This window comes from Portunus trituberculatus, chromosome 13 (assembly GCF_017591435.1).
Source record: "Portunus trituberculatus isolate SZX2019 chromosome 13, ASM1759143v1, whole genome shotgun sequence".
NCBI classification, from domain to species: domain Eukaryota; kingdom Metazoa; phylum Arthropoda; class Malacostraca; order Decapoda; family Portunidae; genus Portunus; species Portunus trituberculatus.
Genome location: NC_059267.1, coordinates 9,084,281 through 9,098,589, shown reverse-complemented (window position 1 = coordinate 9,098,589; position 14,309 = coordinate 9,084,281).

Genomic DNA, 14,309 nt, shown 5'->3' with positions numbered 1-14,309 from the left:
AAACTCAGAAATGCAGGCAAAACACAATATATATCTAAGGAACTGAAATATGTCAAAAATGGCTTATTTTAGTGTATTCTACCGTTTTATGCACCAAACTCAGAAATGCAGGCAAAACACTATATTTGTTAAAACGTCTTATTCATGTGTTTTAAGGTGTTTTATGAAAAAAAACTATCTCGATTGAAAATTGTGCTTATTCGTCATTTTACATTATTTTGCTTCAAAACGATAAAATTGATGAAAACAAGCTAGTATAGAGAATCCAAAATAAAATTAAGGAAAACATGTAATCTTATCAGTTTTAGCTGTTTTCCACCAAAACACAAAAATGCTAGTGAAACACACTATTTGTCTAAGGAACTGAAATATGTAAAAAATGGGTTATTTTGGTGTATTTCAGCGTTTTATGCAACAAAACTCAGAATTGCAGGTAATACACACTATTTGTCTAAGGACGTGAAATATGTCAAAAAGGGGTTATTTTGGTGTATTTCAGCGTTTTATGTAACAAAACTCAGAATTGCATGGAAAACACACTATTTGTCAAAGGACGTGAAATATGTCAAAAAGGGGTTATTTTGATGTATTCTAGCGTTTTGTGAACCAAAACTCAGAAATGCAGGCAAAACACAATATATATCTAAGGAACTGAAATATGTCAAGCATGGTTTATTTTAGTGTATTCTACCGTTTTATGCACCAAACTCAGAAATGCAGGCAAAACACTATATTTGTTAAAACGTCTTATTCATGTGTTTTAAGGTGTTTTATGAAAAAAAACTATCTCGATTGAAAATTGTGCTTATTCGTCATTTTACATTATTTTGCTTCAAAACGATAAAATTGATGAAACAAGCTAGTATAGAGAATCCAAAATAAAATTTAGAAAAACGTGTAATCTTATCAGTTTTAGCTGTTTTCCACCAAAACACAAAAATGCTACGGAAACACACTATTTGTCTAAGGAACTGAAATATGTAAAAAATGGGTTATTTTGGTGTATTTCAGCGTTTTATGCAACAAAACTCAGAATTGCAGGTAATACACACTAGTTGTCTAAGGACGTGAAATATTTAAAAAAAGGGTTATTTTGGTGTATTTCAGCGTTTTATGTAACAAAACTCAGAATTGCATGGAAAACACACTATTTGTCAAAGGACGTGAAATATGTCAAAAAGGGGTTATTTTGATGTATTCTAGCGTTTTAGCGTTTTATGAACCAAAACTCAGAAATGCAGGCAAAACACAATATATATCTAAGGAACTGAAATATGTCAAAAATGGCTTATTTTAGTGTATTCTAGCGTTTTATGCACCAAACTCAGAAATGCAGGCAAAACACTATATTTGTTAAAACGTCTTATTCATGTGTTTTAAGGTGTTTTATGAAAAAAAACTATCTCGATTGAAAATTGTGCTTATTCGTCATTTTACATTATTTTGCTTCAAAACGATAAAATTGATGAATCAAGCTAGTATTGAGAATCCAAAATAAAATTTAGAAAAACGTGTAATCTTATCAGTTTTAGCTGTTTTCCACCAAAACACAAAAATGCTACGAAAACACACTATTTGTCTAAGGAACTGAAATATGTAAAAAATGGGTTATTTTGGTGTATTTCAGCGTTTTATGCAACAAAACTCAGAATTGCAGGTAATACACACTATTTGTCTAAGGACGTGAAATATGTCAAAAAGGGGTTATTTTGGTGTATTTCAGCGTTTTATGTAACAAAACTCAGAATTGCATGGAAAACACACTATTTGTCAAAGGACGTGAAATATGTCAAAAAGGGGTTATTTTGATGTATTCTAGCGTTTTGTGAACCAAAACTCAGAAATGCAGGCAAAACACAATATATATCTAAGGAACTGAAATATGTCAAAAATGGCTTATTTTAGTGTATTCTACCGTTTTATGCACCAAACTCAGAAATGCAGGCAAAACACTATATTTGTTAAAACGTCTTATTCATGTGTTTTAAGGTGTTTTATGAAAAAAAACTATCTCGATTGAAAATTGTGCTTATTCGTCATTTTACATTATTTTGCTTCAAAACGATAAAATTGATGAAAACAAGCTAGTATAGAGAATCCAAAATAAAATTAAGGAAAACATGTAATCTTATCAGTTTTAGCTGTTTTCCACCAAAACACAAAAATGCTAGTGAAACACACTATTTGTCTAAGGAACTGAAATATGTAAAAAATGGGTTATTTTGGTGTATTTCAGCGTTTTATGCAACAAAACTCAGAATTGCAGGTAATACACACTATTTGTCTAAGGACGTGAAATATGTCAAAAAGGGGTTATTTTGGTGTATTTCAGCGTTTTATGTAACAAAACTCAGAATTGCATGGAAAACACACTATTTGTCAAAGGACGTGAAATATGTCAAAAAGGGGTTATTTTGATGTATTCTAGCGTTTTGTGAACCAAAACTCAGAAATGCAGGCAAAACACAATATATATCTAAGGAACTGAAATATGTCAAAAATGGCTTATTTTAGTGTATTCTACCGTTTTATGCACCAAACTCAGAAATGCAGGCAAAACACTATACATGTTAAAACGTCTTAATCATGTGTTTTTAAGGTGTTTTATGAAAAAAAAACTATCTCGATTGAAAATTGTGCTTATTCGTCATTTTACATTATTTTGCTTCAAAACGATAAAATTGATGAAAACAAGCTAGTATAGAGAATCCAAAGTATAATTAGGAAAAACGTGTAATCTTATCAGTTTTTAGCTGTTTTCCACCAAAACACAAAAATGCTACGGAAACACACTATTTGTCTAAGGAACTGAAATATGTAAAAAATGGGTTATTTTGGTGTATTTCAGCGTTTTATGCAACAAAACTCAGAATTGCAGGTAATACACACTATTTGTCTAAGGACGTGAAATATGTCAAAAAGGGGTTATTTTGGTGTATTTCAGCGTTTTATGTAACAAAACTCAGAATTGTAGGGAAAACACACTATTTGTCAAAGGACGTGAAATATGTCAAAAAGGGGTTATTTTGATGTATTCTAGCGTTTTGTGAACCAAAACTCAGAAATGCAGGCAAAACACAATATATATCTAAGGAACTGAAATATGTCAAAAATGGCTTATTTTAGTGTATTCTACCGTTTTATGCACCAAACTCAGAAATGCAGGCAAAACACTATATTTGTTAAAACGTCTTATTCATGTGTTTTTAAGGTGTTTTATGAAAAAAAACTATCTCGATTGAAAATTGTGCTTATTCGTCATTTTACATTATTTTGCTTCAAAACGATAAAATTGATGAAACAAGCTAGTATTGAGAATCCAAAATAAAATTTAGAAAAACGTGTAATCTTATCAGTTTTAGCTGTTTTCCACCAAAACACAAAAATGCTACGAAAACACACTATTTGTCTAAGGAACTGAAATATGTAAAAAATGGGTTATTTTGGTGTATTTCAGCGTTTTATGCAACAAAACTCAGAATTGCAGGTAATACACACTATTTGTCTAAGGACGTGAAATATGTCAAAAAGGGGTTATTTTGATGTATTCTAGCGTTTTATGTAACAAAACTCAGAAATGCAGGCAAAACACAATATATATCTAAGGAACTGAAATATGTCAAAAATGGGTTATTTTAGTGTATTCTAGCGTTTTATGCACCAAACTCAGAAATGCAGGCAAAACACAATATATATCTTGAAATATTCAAAACTTATTTTAGTGTATTCTACCGTTTTATGCACCAAACTCAGAAATGCAGGCAAAACACTATATTTGTTAAAACGTCTTATTCATGTGTTTTAAGGTGTTTTATGAAAAAAAACTATCTCGATTGAAAATTGTGCTTATTCGTCATTTTACATTATTTTGCTTCAAAACGATAAAATTGATGAAAACAAGCTAGTATAGAGAATCCAAAATAAAATTAAGGAAAACATGTAATCTTATCAGTTTTAGCTGTTTTCCACCAAAACACAAAAATGCTAGTGAAACACACTATTTGTCTAAGGAACTGAAATATGTAAAAAATGGGTTATTTTGGTGTATTTCAGCGTTTTATGCAACAAAACTCAGAATTGCAGGTAATACACACTATTTGTCTAAGGACGTGAAATATGTCAAAAAGGGGTTATTTTGGTGTATTTCAGCGTTTTATGTAACAAAACTCAGAATTGTAGGGAAAACACACTATTTGTCTAAGGACGTGAAATATGTCAAAAAGGGGTTATTTTGATGTATTCTAGCGTTTTATGAACCAAAACTCAGAAATGCAGGCAAAACACAATATATATCTAAGGAACTGAAATATGTCAAGCATGGTTTATTTTAGTGTATTCTAACGTTTTATGCACCAAACTCAGAAATGCAGGCAAAACACTATATTTGTTAAAACGTCTTATTCATGTGTTTTAAGGTGTTTTATGAAAAAAAACTATCTCGATTGAAAATTGTGCTTATTCGTCATTTTACATTATTTTGCTTCAAAACGATAAAATTGATGAAACAAGCTAGTATTGAGAATCCAAAATAAAATTTAGAAAAACGTGTAATCTTATCAGTTTTAGCTGTTTTCCACCAAAACACAAAAATGCTAGTGAAACACACTATTTTTCTAAGGAACTGAAATATGTAAAAAATGGGTTATTTTGGTGTATTTCAGCGTTTTATGCAACAAAACTCAGAATTGCAGGTAAAACACACTATTTGTCTAAGGACGTGAAATATGTCAAAAATGGGTTATTTTGGTGTATTTTAGCGTTTTATGTAACAAAACTCAGAATTGCAGGCATAGGAAAACGTGTAATCTTATCAGTTTTAGCTGTTTTCCACCAAAACACAAAAATGTTACGAAAACACACTATTTGTCTAAGGACGTGAAATATGTCAAAAAGGGGTTATTTTGATGTATTTCAGCGTTTTATGAACCAAAACTCAGAAATGCAGGCAAAACACAATATATATCTAAGGAACTGAAATATGTCAAAAATGGCTTATTTTAGTGTATTCTAGCGTTTTATGCACCAAACTCAGAAATGCAGGCAAAACACTATATTTGTTAAAACGTCTTATTCATGTGTTTTTAAGGTGTTTTATGAAAAAAAACTATCTCGATTGAAAATTGTGCTTATTCGTCATTTTACATTATTTTGCTTCAAAACGATAAAATTGATGAAAACAAGCTAGTATAGAGAATCCAAAGTATAATTAGGAAAAACGTGTAATCTTATCAGTTTTAGCTGTTTTCCACCAAAACACAAAAATGCTAGTGAAACACACTATTTTTCTAAGGAACTGAAATATGTAAAAAATGGGTTATTTTGGTGTATTTCAGCGTTTTATGCAACAAAACTCAGAATTGCAGGTAATACACACTATTTGTCTAAGGACGTGAAATATGTCAAAAAGGGGTTATTTTGGTGTATTTCAGCGTTTTATGTAACAAAACTCAGAATTGTAGGGAAAACACACTATTTGTCAAAGGACGTGAAATATGTCAAAAAGGGGTTATTTTGATGTATTCTAGCGTTTTGTGAACCAAAACTCAGAAATGCAGGCAAAACACAATATATATCTAAGGAACTGAAATATGTCAAAAATGGCTTATTTTAGTGTATTCTACCGTTTTATGCACCAAACTCAGAAATGCAGGCAAAACACTATATTTGTTAAAACGTCTTATTCATGTGTTTTTAAGGTGTTTTATGAAAAAAAACTATCTCGATTGAAAATTGTGCTTATTCGTCATTTTACATTATTTTGCTTCAAAACGATAAAATTGATGAAAACAAGCTAGTATAGAGAATCCAAAATAAAATTAAGGAAAACATGTAATCTTATCAGTTTTAGCTGTTTTCCACCAAAACACAAAAATGCTAGTGAAACACACTATTTTTCTAAGGAACTGAAATATGTAAAAAATGGGTTATTTTGGTGTATTTCAGCGTTTTATGCAACAAAACTCAGAATTGCAGGTAATACACACTATTTGTCTAAGGACGTGAAATATGTCAAAAAGGGGTTATTTTGGTGTATTTCAGCGTTTTATGTAACAAAACTCAGAATTGTAGGGAAAACACACTATTTGTCAAAGGACGTGAAATATGTCAAAAAGGGGTTATTTTGATGTATTCTAGCGTTTTGTGAACCAAAACTCAGAAATGCAGGCAAAACACAATATATATCTAAGGAACTGAAATATGTCAAAAATGGCTTATTTTAGTGTATTCTACCGTTTTATGCACCAAACTCAGAAATGCAGGCAAAACACTATATTTGTTAAAACGTCTTATTCATGTGTTTTTAAGGTGTTTTATGAAAAAAAACTATCTCGATTGAAAATTGTGCTTATTCGTCATTTTACATTATTTTGCTTCAAAACGATAAAATTGATGAAAACAAGCTAGTATAGAGAATCCAAAATAAAATTAAGGAAAACATGTAATCTTATCAGTTTTAGCTGTTTTCCACCAAAACACAAAAATGCTAGTGAAACACACTATTTTTCTAAGGAACTGAAATATGTAAAAAATGGGTTATTTTGGTGTATTTCAGCGTTTTATGCAACAAAACTCAGAATTTGTCTAAGGACGTGAAATATGTCAAAAAGGGGTTATTTTGGTGTATTTCAGCGTTTTATGTAACAAAACTCAGAATTGCATTGAAAACACACTATTTGTCAAAGGACGTGAAATATGTCAAAAAGGGGTTATTTTGATGTATTCTAGCGTTTTATGAACCAAAACTCAGAAATGCAGGCAAAACACAATATATATCTAAGGAACTGAAATATGTCAAAAATGGCTTATTTTAGTGTATTCTACCGTTTTATGCACCAAACTCAGAAATGCAGGCAAAACACTATATTTGTTAAAACGTCTTATTCATGTGTTTTAAGGTGTTTTATGAAAAAAAACTATCTCGATTGAAAATTGTGCTTATTCGTCATTTTACATTATTTTGCTTCAAAACGATAAAATTGATGAAAACAAGCTAGTATAGAGAATCCAAAATAAAATTAAGGAAAACATGTAATCTTATCAGTTTTAGCTGTTTTCCACCAAAACACAAAAATGCTAGTGAAACACACTATTTTTCTAAGGAACTGAAATATGTAAAAAATGGGTTATTTTGGTGTATTTCAGCGTTTTATGCAACAAAACTCAGAATTGCAGGTAATACACACTATTTGTCTAAGGACGTGAAATATGTCAAAAGGGTTATTTTGGTGTATTTCAGCGTTTTATGTAACAAAACTCAGAATTGCATGGAAAACACACTATTTGTCAAAGGACGTGAAATATGTCAAAAAGGGGTTATTTTGATGTATTCTAGCGTTTTGTGAACCAAAACTCAGAAATGCAGGCAAAACACAATATATATCTAAGGAACTGAAATATGTCAAAAATGGCTTATTTTAGTGTATTCTACCGTTTTATGCACCAAACTCAGAAATGCAGGCAAAACACTATATTTGTTAAAACGTCTTATTCATGTAGTTTTAAGGTGTTTTATGAAAAAAAACTATCTCGATTGAAAATTGTGCTTATTCGTCATTTTACATTATTTTGCTTCAAAACGATAAAATTGATGAAAACAAGCTAGTATAGAGAATCCAAAGTATAATTAGAAAAACGTGTAATCTTATCAGTTTTTAGCTGTTTTCCACCAAAACACAAAAATGCTACGGAAACACACTATTTGTCTAAGGAACTGAAATATGTAAAAAATGGGTTATTTTGGTGTATTTCAGCGTTTTATGCAACAAAACTCAGAATTGCAGGTAATACACACTATTTGTCTAAGGACGTGAAATATGTCAAAAGGGGTTATTTTGGTGTATTTCAGCGTTTTATGTAACAAAACTCAGAATTGCAGGTAATACACACTATTTGTCAAAGGACGTGAAATATGTCAAAAAGGGGTTATTTTGATGTATTCTAGCGTTTTATGAACCAAAACTCAGAAATGCAGGCAAAACACAATATATATCTAAGGAACTGAAATATGTCAAAAATGGCTTATTTTAGTGTATTCTACCGTTTTATGCACCAAACTCAGAAATGCAGGCAAAACACTATATTTGTTAAAACGTCTTATTCATGTGTTTTTAAGGTGTTTTATGAAAAAAAACTATCTCGTTTGAAAATTGTGCTTATTCGTCATTTTACATTATTTTGCTTCAAAACGATAAAATTGATGAAAACAAGCTAGTATAGAGAATCCAAAATAAAATTAAGGAAAACATGTAATCTTATCAGTTTTAGCTGTTTTCCACCAAAACACAAAAATGCTAGTGAAACACACTATTTTTCTAAGGAACTGAAATATGTAAAAAATGGGTTATTTTGGTGTATTTCAGCGTTTTATGCAACAAAACTCAGAATTGCAGGTAATACACACTATTTGTCTAAGGACGTGAAATATGTCAAAAAGGGGTTATTTTGGTGTATTTCAGCGTTTTATGTAACAAAACTCAGAATTGTAGGGAAAACACACTATTTGTCAAAGGACGTGAAATATGTCAAAAAGGGGTTATTTTGATGTATTCTAGCGTTTTGTGAACCAAAACTCAGAAATGCAGGCAAAACACAATATATATCTAAGGAACTGAAATATGTCAAAAATGGCTTATTTTAGTGTATTCTACCGTTTTATGCACCAAACTCAGAAATGCAGGCAAAACACTATATTTGTTAAAACGTCTTATTCATGTGTTTTTAAGGTGTTTTATGAAAAAAAACTATCTCGATTGAAAATTGTGCTTATTCGTCATTTTACATTATTTTGCTTCAAAACGATAAAATTGATAAAGCCTCACAGGATCTCCGCTCTCAGAAGGATCGCCAGTTTCCTCGACAGGAAGGGGAGACTGCTGCTGTACAAGGCACAGGTGCGGCCCCACCTTGAATACGCAGCTCTCTCCTGGATGTCCTGTGCCACCACACACAGAAGGAGACTGGACAGCATCCAACGCCGCGCCATACGGCTAGTAGATGCTGCACTACCACCTCACCCAGAGCCTGAGCGTCCCCTTGATTCACTGGAACACCGCAGAGACGTGGCGGCGATCGTAGTGTTCCATAAGGCACAGGTGCAAAGAGTGCCACATCTGGCAGGGCTGCGTCATCCTCTAAGAGTCACCGCACGGAGCACGAGAACGGTGCTCAATGGTGGTGACGCCGTAGAGGTGCCGCGATCCCACGGGTGTCAGCATCAACGCACCTTCGCAGGACGCGTCTCCAGGATGTGGAACTTGTTCACGGCCGCGGTGCCTCACGTCCAGGAGATGAACACACAGTGTCAAACTGATGGCACATAAGTGGAGACAGACACTGCCAACTCCTCTGACACTCTTTGTGACGTGACACTCAGTGTAGTGCAGTGCGTGAATAGTGCTAGTGAAGTGAAACGAATAGTGCTCCATTTACATGCTGACCATCTTGTATATTATCTATTTTTAAGTCTTGTAAATATTGTAGAGAAATAGATTGTAGTACCCTTAGAATAGGTAGCACACGACAGTGCGCCTTTGGGTACATGTTCCTTTGTATTAAGTTTTGTTTAAATAAAAAAAAAAAAAGAGAGAGAGAGAGAGAGAGAGAGAGAGAGAGAGAGAGAGAGAGAGAGAGAGAGAGAGAGAGAGAGAGAGAGAGAGAGAGAGAGAGAGAGAGAGAGAGAGAGAGAGAGAGAGAGAGAGAGAGAGAGAGAGAGAGAGAGAGAGAGAGAGAGAGAGAGAGAGAGAGAGAGAGAGAGAGAGAGAGAGAGAGAGAGAGAGAGAGAGAGAGAGAGAGAGAGAGAGAGAGAGAGAGAGAGAGAGAGAGAGAGAGAGAGAGAGAGAGAGAGAGAGAGAGAGAGAGAGAGAGAGAGAGAGAGAGAGAGAGAGAGAGAGAGAGAGAGAGAGAGAGAGAGAGAGAGAGAGAGAGAGAGAGAGAGAGAGAGAGAGAGAGAGAGAGAGAGAGAGAGAGAGAGAGAGAGAGAGAGAGAGAGAGAGAGAGAGAGAGAGAGAGAGAGAGAGAGAGAGAGAGAGAGAGAGAGAGAGAGAGAGAGAGAGAGAGAGAGAGAGAGAGAGAGAGAGAGAGAGAGAGAGAGAGAGAGAGAGAGAGAGAGAGAGAGAGAGAGAGAGAGAGAGAGAGAGAGAGAGAGAGAGAGAGAGAGAGAGAGAGAGAGAGAGAGAGAGAGAGAGAGAGAGAGAGAGAGAGAGAGAGAGAGAGAGAGAGAGAGAGAGAGAGAGAGAGAGAGAGAGAGAGAGAGAGAGAGAGAGAGAGAGAGAGAGAGAGAGAGAGAGAGAGAGAGAGAGAGAGAGAGAGAGAGAGAGAGAGAGAGAGAGAGAGAGAGAGAGAGAGAGAGAGAGAGAGAGAGAGAGAGAGAGAGAGAGAGAGAGAGAGAGAGAGAGAGAGAGAGAGAGAGAGAGAGAGAGAGAGAGAGAGAGAGAGAGAGAGAGAGAGAGAGAGAGAGAGAGAGAGAGAGAGAGAGAGAGAGAGAGAGAGAGAGAGAGAGAGAGAGAGAGAGAGAGAGAGAGAGAGAGAGAGAGAGAGAGAGAGAGAGAGAGAGAGAGTGGAGTGTAGAGAGAGAGAGCTCCGTATAAAGAGATTCGGCTTCTCGGGGCATCCAGTGATAGTAAACAGGGTACGCAATACAGTGTGTGAAGAACGACAACCTGTGTGCCGGAGTAACTTAGAAAATACATAAAATAAGTGTGTTTGTGAAGCCAAGCTGTGCGCCACGAGGCCTGGGTGACCTCTGCAGACCTAGGCTGACCCTTGTCCACCTCCCCACCTTGCTCTCTCCCGCCGACCGACCACCTGCCGCCGCCTCTCACTGTTGCCAAGGCTCCAACCTACAATTGTAAAGTGTGGTGCTGTGGTACTATCTTAGTGACAGTGATTGTGTGACCCCGCTACCCCTTGAGCGCGCTGACCCAAGTGACCTTGAACAAGCCAGCAGGTGCCTCTCTCTCCCCACACAACACCAAACCTCACCACAGCCCTCACGTGATTCTCCACCGTGTGGTGAGTACTATATACAGTAAAACAGTGTAGGAAACGGTGAACAGTGGATGGTGCCAAGTGACAGTGCATGGAAGGTGAGCAGTGAGTGAGAGTAGGGAGTGCAGTGACCCAGTGTTTCTCCCTACCTTAATCACTAAGCGGGAACCCACCCTCCCGTCCACCCCGACAAATTCCCTGGGACATGGCGACGGCTCATCCCCACACCCACCACCAACTCAGCTGAGATGGAGATGAGTTGCCATAAGCTCATTAGGCGCCGCAACCTCCCCTCATACTGCCCTAAACGGTGGTGTGCGGTTTGTGGCTACAGAGTTACGGACACGGTGCCTTATGTCAGCTGCTCTGGCAGAGCAGATTGCCCTAACGTCTGCCACAAAGGGTGCCTTGCTGGTCGAGACTCATACTCATGCAAGGACACTCAAGAGCTCCGACGGAGTGCTGACATTGATGAGCAAGTCATCTACCTTCCCGACACCCCTTCCTTCTCCCCGCCCTCCTCCCAGCTGACGGGTGGTACGGAGGACGAAGATGGTGACGATGACGAATGGAAATACATGCAAAACATGGAGAAGGATGAACTAATCGCCTCTCTCAAACAAATGCACGGAGCGGTGTCACGAAATGGCAACGTAATTCAGTTCCTCAGGGCTCAGAGGGACTGGATTATCAACAAGGAGAATGTCGTCAGGGAGTTCTTGGAGATAATCGAAACTCTAAAAGACGCCCGTGACACAGAAACACAAATCTCCTGTCGCTCCATCGCAACCACGGCGACTTCCCGGTCCATTGACACCACTTGGAACCAGGCATGTGCCTCATCAGAATACTGGAGGCAGTGGTGGCACTCCGGGAGGCCCAAACCGCTACAAACCGCTGAGTGCCCTCCTACAAACGTTACCACGGCCACCACTACCGCCGCCGCCGCCGATAGCGGAGACAGGAGTAGCGGGGGACCGCCGCGGCGATGACGATGGCGGTAGCAGTAACAGCAGCGTCAGAAGGGCTGGCAACGGAAACAACAGTGGCAGTAGCAGAAATAATAATGAAAGCAGTGAAAATAACTGTGACAACAGCAACAACAGCGGCAGCAGCGGCAGCGACAGTGGCAGAAACAACCACAGTGAAAGCAGCAGCAGCAGTGGCAGAAACAACAACAACAACATCAGCAACAACAACGAGGATGACAGCACCAGCAGTGAAAACAATAACAGCAATGGCATCAATGCAGCCAAAAAGAAAAAGAAGAAAAAGCAGAAAAAGCGTGGCCAGCAGCAGGCAGAGCCCTCCAGCCCCGCGACGCCTCCTACACTCACCATGCCCCCCATGACGTCTGCCGGACCCCTTACGCCACATCAAATGGGCCGGCTGCGTGACCTCAGGATCTCAGAGGCTCAAATGGGGGCGCCCAGGATTCGCTGCGAGTACTGCCAAAAACCTGGACACTTGACAGAAAGGTGCCGAACTCGTGCTGCTGACCGACGGCAGGAGGAAATGTTTCGACGCCAGGAAGAGATGTTTCAGCGCCAGGAAGAAAGGCTGAGGAGGGTCATGGCGAATGGCTTGGGCCGGCAGCAGCAACATCAACCCCCCGCAGACCTTCCCAGCCCCTCCCCAGCCTTCACTCTGGCAACATCCCCAGCCGCAGCAGACTTTTCAGCCCTTTCTCTACCCTGTCAAGCCCCCAGTCTGGGCAGCCCTTCAGCTGGAATGCGTCCGCCTAACAGGCCAGCCCCTAACACGTCCTGTCCTTCTACCACCTCTCGCAGCCACACCTACACGGCCCGCCGAGGGAAAGGACGCAGCAGCAGCTGCCTCACTGTGGTGACGGCCAATGTGAGGGGACTTAGGACAAATGTTGGTGACCTCACACACAATTTCGCCCTGCGACATAGGGCTGACGTTGTAGCAGTGACAGAAACGTGGCTCACTGGAGAGGTAGAACCAACGTTTGGTAAGGTCCCTGGGTACTCCCACTGGATAAGGAAGGACAGGGAGAACAGAGCAGGCGGAGGGGTGGCAGCTTGCTTTAGGGACGGCCTCCAAACCCAGGAACTTGAGGTGACGGTTCCTCTTCAAACGGAAGCACTGTTCTTCAGGGTGGTACTGGAAGACAACAGAGGTCTCCTCCTCTGTATCATGTACCGCCCCCCCAGGCAAGGACGGGCACCCCTGGACTTCCTGACGGAGGAACTCGACACCCTTCTTCTACGCCATCAATGCTCCCACGTGATGGTAGTGGGAGACCTAAACTGCCACCTAGAGCAGAACGCTTATGACGACCTCTTGGAGGTGCAGGGCCTAACAAATCATGTTACCTTCCCCACGCATGTGCGAGGAGGGATGCTAGACCCTGTGCTGTCAGACCTCCCCGAGACGAGCGTCCGCTGTCAGCAGCTGGGGCCTGTAGGCAGCTCGGATCATTACGCTGTCCTGGCCCGAGTCGAGCTGAACGCAACGCGAGAGGACGCTGTCCCACGCACCATCTGGCTCTGGGGGAGGGCTGACTGGCCGACCATGAGGCGTGCCCTGGAGGAGACAAACTGGGGAGAAACCTTGGTGGGTGATGCCGAGGAGCAGGCACGAGCGCTCACTACTAAGCTCCTCATCCTCCAGCAGCAGTATGTCCCCAGCAGAGTGTATCTCTCCAGGCCTGACGATCCTGCTTGGTTTGGCTTCCGCTGCAAGGCCGCTGTTGAGGCCAAACACGCCGCCTGGCTTAGGTACAAGCGGCACCCGACGCAGAGGAACAAGGCACTACACAAGGCTGCCTGCAAACGGGTGGTAGCTGCCTGCAGATGGGCCAAACATAGAAAACAGGAGGACCTAAAACGGAAACTTTGTGGCCCAGGAGTAGGGGGCAAGACCTGGTGTAGCTTAGTCAAGGAGCGCCAAGGAGCTAAACACCAAGACGCCATCCCTCCACTCCTCAGGCCTGACGGTTCCACTGCCACAAGCAGCTGAGACAAGGCCTCACTCCTGGCTACAAGCTTCAGCAACAAGATGAGGGTTGGAGACCCGGGAAGACAAGCGCCTCACCTGCCACTGGAGACTCAAAGCACCATCACCCTGGTCTCAGTGACAGCTGGACAAGTTGAGAGGCTCCTGAGAGCAGTGGAAGTGGGTAAAGCCACCGGCCCGGACGACGTCAGCCCACACCTCCTTAAGAACTGTGCTAAGGAGCTGTCAGGTCCTCTCTCCAACGTCTTTACGACCTGCCTGAGGGAAAAAAATGGCCCTCAATGTGGAAAGAGGCACGAGTCGTTCCGGTCCACAAGAAGAGCTCGCGGTCTGTACCCAGC